Below are 6457 nucleotides of genomic sequence, written 5' to 3'. Positions count from 1 at the left end.
AAATCTCTTGGACCTAATGCAATCTCCTAAGTGCTAAAACAATGTCTAAAGACCTAAAATGTATGCAAATTAGACATGATTTGGACTCAAATATGTACACTAAATGATGCAATTTATGAATATATCAGAAGGAAGAGTATCAGAACCTTATCAAGCCTTATATTGTCTCGGAAAACTCATTCTTATTGGTAATTTCGCACTCTCTATGACTCTATATCTAAAGGTGTTTCCCCTTTCAAAAAAAATGAATGAAAGGAAAGGAAACAAAAAGCCTAATGAGTCATAGATTGTCGAAATGTTTTAGCAAAAAGCAACTACTAGTCATCTAAGGAGCTATGATTTAGAAAGATTTACAAAAATCTAAGTTTGGGGGAGAAAGGAGAGAACCTGAGGAAGAAGACCAGAAATCTATAGCAAGAAGAAGACCCTTACCCAAAAGATGCTTTCACTCCTTACTCTAAACCCATGATGTCTCTCTTCTTAAGCTACCCTTTCCAATGGCATTTGCCTTTAATGAACACCAACTCTCATTCACTTTTTTCATTTTATCTCTAGGGGAATGTTCTCTTTTCTTTGCAAACACTTATTGAGATTTTGTTTTTTCAAACACTTAGCTCTTTTCTTATTCTAGTCTCTCTCTTTTTCATTCTTTTCTTTTCTTTTCTAGAGACTTTACACTTCAACACAAAGCTTTCTTTTCATTTCTCAATCTCCATTTCTTTTTAGAACACATTCCTCTACACAGCACCATTTTCCCTTCCATTTCCACCTCTTAAGATTTTTCTTTCAGCTCACACACTCAAACAAACTCCCATACACACACCTAAATGATATGTTCATAATTTGCATCATTTAGGTTGCATAAATCATTCCAAATCATGTTTTATTTCATGCATTTTAGGTCCTTAGGGTTTGTTTTAGAACTTAGGAGATGCATTAAGTCCCAATGAGTCTATTGCATGTTTTGAGTGTCTATCAGGTGAATATGGAGCTGAAAAGATGAATCCAGGAGGTGGAATGGTGAGCAAAGCTTGAAAAAAGTGGAAAATTGGGTCCTGGGAGATTATCGGCCATTCTCGCTGGCCAGGAAGGTTTTACCGGCCATTTCCATGTACCGCGGGTGAACTTTGTCGACCAAAACACGTACCGCGAATGAAGTGCATCGGCCAAAATCTCCGGGTATGAACGTGTCTCAGAAATCGCCTGTCCGGGGAGCCTTCCGGTCCGATTCAGATGGCGGGTCCTTCATAGAAGTTGGAGAGCATTGGAGCACGGTCTCATAGCAAGTGGAATCGTGGAATTCGGACGCGTGAGCAGAGAGATAAGCTTGTCGGAAGGAACCCCAGTCTCGCAGGTATTCCGGACCGAGCAGATCAGTTCTAAAGGATGCGAAGGACGGTGCACTTCCAGGCCGATTTAGTTTCCGGGTCCTTCATGAGAACCATAGACATTTGAGCCTTCTTTCCAGAACGTCCAAGAGCATTCAATTCGGATCTATGAGCAGAAAGATACAGTCTCCGGAATGGACACATGTCTAGACGCCTCTATCTGGTCGTGTACATGCACTGCAAAGATGTGCCCTCCAGGAAGCCTTACACTTCCCAAGCACCGAAGCTTTCTTCACAAAAGTTGGAGATAAATGAGTCCTCTGTCTTCTGCAACCGAAATCATTCAATTCGGACAAGTCTCATAGGAGTTACACTCTCCGGAATGCGAAGTGGTCTAAGCTGCTCTGGATGCTGCGAGTTGGAGAGGAAGGAGACCAAGCCGCAGCAACACTCGCAAATCACTCCGACTTGAGCCTGCGACCTAGGTGCAATAGAGACCAACCCGCACAGTTTGTACATTCCCCAGAAACCGCCTTAGCCCTGCGAGTTGGAGAGGAAGGGGACCAAGCCGCAGCAACACTCGCAAAACACTCCTACTTAGGCGTGCGGCTAAGACAAGGCGATTCAGGCTTCACAAGACAAGTCTCCATCTACTGCGACTTAGGTGTGCGACCTGGGACATACTGGACTGACCCGCAGGATTTCCACTTGACCCAACTGAGCCGGGTCAGTACCCGGTTTGTTCCGGGCTGACCCGGTTCATTAGCACTTAGTATATATAGCTTTTTGGAGAAAAACCCTAGACATGTTATCTTCTACTTAGTTTTCTCTCTAGTTTTCTTTCCTTTTTAGTGTAAAAACGTTTTTGATTAAGAGATATCTGAAGGGATTTGATCATTCCAAGTCTGTTTCTTATCATCTCATCACCTCATTTCTACTTCTAATCATGATTAACATCATCTCTTGCAAAAGATTAGATGTGTTCTTCATGATTAGTGAGTAGTCATCTTTTAAACTTCTAGGTGTGTAGATTAGGGTGCTTAGATGTTTGATTGGTGATGTTTAGGGTTTAGATTCTCATTCCATTTCCTTAGTTAGTTGCTCCCAATGCCAGATTTCCTTGGGAAAGTGAAATCTGGGTTCATAGGCATTTCATGCACCAAAAGTGTTTGATGAAATGCCTGAATGAGCTAACTTAAGGGTTTATGCCTTTTTCATCATGGGAATGATTTGTTAAATGCATGAATGACATATTAGAACTGTTTCTTAATGCTCATTGATTCATAGTTCACAAATGATGATTTGGTTTGAAAGTGGATTAGTGTAGAGATTAATGCCTTCATGAGAGGATTAGTCTAGATTAGAGTTCTAAGTTGAAATGTTTGAGATCATGTGATTGCTTGTTATGTCTTTCTGTATAAGATTCAGTCTTCTTGGTTGAGAGATTGTTTGGTCACTTATTAGGCTTGATGCATTATGCTTGCTGATTGCTTGATTATATCTAATGGTTGTTAGACTTGATTAAGTGATTTGCAAAGGGATTATTGTCATGGGAATGAATTAATCTGATTAAGAAGCCTAGACTAAAGAGTAGCAAGTGTTGCATTATGTTCTTAGCATCATGATTCAATATCTAAAGCACCCTAATCAATGATCACATCTAGAGGTTTAGCTTTTATCATTTGCTTAATCACCATCATCTTGTTTTGTTTGCTTGCTTAGTTCATTAATCATAGCTTGTTTGTTTCTTGTTTTATGCTTTCTTGTTGCTGGTTTCACAAAACTCATCTTTGATTACTTGACTTAAGAACCTATCACATAAACTAGTGCCTAACTACCACACATATGGATTGACACCCCTTATACTACTTTGACAAGGGGATTGATAACCCAACTAAGGCTTAAAAACCTTAGTTATCAATTGGCGCCGTTGCCATATTGTGTGGGGATTGTTGGCATTAGTTTCTGATATAGTTTTTGAGATCAAGTTTATTTTGTTTTACTGATCACCTTTCAAGCTCTGTCTTTGTTTTCAGGTTTATGATCACAAGAAGCCAAGCCAGAAGACAAAGAGAAAGAGCTGTTCACTTGGAGAGGTTAGGAATGAATCAGCAAGTTGGGAATGAGCATCAGGCTCAAGAAGCTGATCATGGTCAAAGAGCTGGTAATGGGATTGGAATTCAGGCTCAACAGGCTCAGGTCCATCAGGGACACGCTCAGGGTAACCAGAACCAAGACCGACCTCAGGTTAATCCACCACAGCCCCACCCAAACCCACCCATACGTCATCAGCCCCAACCAGTCTTTGTTGGTGAGAATGACCGAGCTTATGCACACCAGTATGGAGCAGGAATCAGGCCACCTCCTGTCCAAAACAACAACTTTGAGGTGAAGGCCTCTTTGATCAATATGGTTCAGAATCAGAAGTTCCATGGCTTACCTATGGAGGATCCCTTGGAGCATCTGGATCAGTTTGACAGAGTTTGTGATCTCACTAAGATCAATGGGGTATCTGAAGACAGTTTCAAACTGAGATTGTTCCCATTCAGCCTTGGAGATAAGGCACATCAGTGGGAAAAGAACCTCCCAAGAGGATCCATCCACACATGGGAGCAATGCAAGATTGCCTTTCTATCCAAGTTCTTCTCAAGCTCAAGGACTGCAAAGCTAAGGAACCAGATTTCCAGCTTCACTCAACATTCTAATGAGACCTTTGGAGAAGCTTTGGACAGGTTTAGAAGCTACACAAATAAGTGTCCACATCATGGCTTTTCAGAAGCCTCTCTCCTTAGCACTTTGTATAGAGGAGCTGTTCCTAAGATCAGGATTCAGTTGGACACAGCATCAAATGGAAATTTCTTGGCAAAAGAAATCAATGCAGCTATGGAACTTGTTGAGAACTTAGCCATGAGCCAAGACACTTATGGGGAAGATTATGATAGAAGCTATAGAGGAGAAGATTCTGGTAGACACCAAGAGCTGGAAGAGAAGTTTAAAGTGTTGAATATAAAGCTTGACAAAGCCCTAGCTGCCACTCAAAAGCCTATACACTATGTGAGTGAGGAGAAGAGATGCTTCACAAATATCAATGAAGAGGGTCTCACTCAAGAGGAGTTGCACTTCATTGGAAATCAGAACAAGTTCAATGGTTACAACAACTTCAACAACCACCAGAACTTGTCCTATAGGAGCAACAATATGGCCAACCCCCAAGACCAAATATACCCTCCTCAAAGCTTTGTTCAACAGAATCAGTACCAAGGTAACTCCCAAGGTCAACAGGGTTTTCAGCAACCAGCGGTTCAGAATCAAGGGAATAGCTTCACAAATCAAGTCAGCCTACAGCCAAAGGCTCCACCTCCTGGTTTTGGCCCACCAACTGTTCAACAAAGTCCTGATTTCAATGTTCTTCTCCAACAGCTCTTACTAGGACAACAAAAGATGGTATCTGACCTGGAGACACTAGGTACTGAACTAAAGTCTATTAAAAAGAACAAGGGCATCTGCACTTCTGAACCACAAGTCTCTCTTCCTGGTAAAGCTCTTCAAAACTCAAAAGATTATTGCAATGCCATCTACTCCAGTGAGGACCATTCAGCTGCTGTGCAAGAGATTGAAGACCTCCTTTATGGTCAAGTTTTTACTGAGAATGCACACACTCAAGTAGATGAGGACACCATTATAGATGATTTCATTGGCTTCTTACATGAACTCAATGAGGACATTGAGAGCAAAAGTGTGGGGGCAGCCGGTTCAGTTTTTTCTGTTCAGCAAGGACATGATTCAGTGTCTATTGAAACAAAGGAGCATCCAACTGGTCAAGGAAAGCTAACAGATTGTGCCTCCACCTCTGAATCAACTCAGATGAAGCCCACCTCCCTCCCAAAGCTAGGCAACCCAGGGAAGTTCACCATCTCTTGCAATCTTGGAAACTTTAGAATTGAGAATGCTTTGTGTGATTCAGGCTCAAGTGTGAGTATAATGTCTAAAGATATGATGGAGAAGCTAAAGGTCAAGTCTATAACGTCCTACCCCTCTTCTATCACCTTTGGTGATTCCTACTCCAAGAAACCATATGGATTTTTAGAAGACTATCCACTTCAGGTTGGTGAATGCATAATTCCCACTGATTTTGTGATCATGAAGATGAAGAAGACCAAAGAGCTCCCCCTATTGCTTGGAACTGCATTTCTCAACACCACTGGTGCAATGATTGACTTTGATACTCAAAGAGTGGTGCTCACAAAGGTGGATAAGGATGCCTTTTACCCTGTTCAACCACCTTTAGCTGAATTTTGTGGATCAGTTGTTCAAGAGATAGAACCCCCTAAGGTACTTGAGATGAAGTATGTAGGAAGTGCTGAGATTTTAGGTGGATCCAAATCTCTCTCAGCTGTGGAAATGGAAAAAGAACCTCACACCAATCCTGTTTACAAGGATGGGACTGAACAGCCATTGATCAGAGAAGAAGACATCTTGCTCTCATGGTCTCCTACACTTAGTGATCTAAGGATGATCAACACCAAAAGTGATGGCTCAGCATCAGAAGACAAGAGTATTAAACCTGATCTTTCTTCTCAAGACTTTGATCTCACTCCTTGGGTTGATGATGATGGTTCTCTGAAGTATAAGCTGGATTGCAATGGGAAGCCAGGTCTGTTTGCTGAAGTGAGGACATGTCTCACAAGGGCCATCTTTGATAAAGACCCAGATGGTATTCAAGAGCTGGTGGACAAAGGTCTCAAGGTGGGATCTAGAGGACAAGGGTCTAATGGTTCCCAAAGGCAGCAAACCAACTCAGCTTCCATGCTCAGGACCATTGAAGTGCTGAAGAGCATCAGTGCTCAACCTCACCCAAGCTAAAAACAGGTTTTCCAAAGTCAAACTTAGAGACTTTAAACAAAGTGCTCTTGGGAGACACCCCAAGCTTATCCTTGTATATAATCTTTTTATTCTTTTCTCTCATTTCTTTTCCTTTTTTAGGATCTTTTGATGGGTTTTGTGAGTTGGTCTCAGGTTCTAGGTGATTTTTGGAGGACATAGCTCAGTGATGAATGGAATGGATCATGTGAGAGAGCTGAGAGAACTGTTTAAAGCCAGAAAAACTTGAAGAAGGCCTCAGTGCTACC

General features: G+C 41.7%; 1 non-coding gene across 1 annotated transcript; it reads right to left on the bottom strand.

The window, feature by feature from the left end:
• Window positions 1–3992: 3992 nt before the first annotated feature.
• On the bottom strand, window positions 3993–4099 carry LOC112086070. The gene has a single exon (XR_002899294.1). It is a non-coding gene; the product is annotated as a small nucleolar RNA R71 (small nucleolar RNA).
• Between the last annotated feature and the right edge of the window lie 2358 nt (window positions 4100–6457).

Source organism: Eutrema salsugineum, unplaced genomic scaffold (genome assembly GCF_000478725.1).
Source record: "Eutrema salsugineum unplaced genomic scaffold, Eutsalg1_0 scaffold_24, whole genome shotgun sequence".
Classification (NCBI taxonomy): domain Eukaryota; kingdom Viridiplantae; phylum Streptophyta; class Magnoliopsida; order Brassicales; family Brassicaceae; genus Eutrema; species Eutrema salsugineum.
This window is presented reverse-complemented; position numbering and strand designations above follow the sequence as displayed.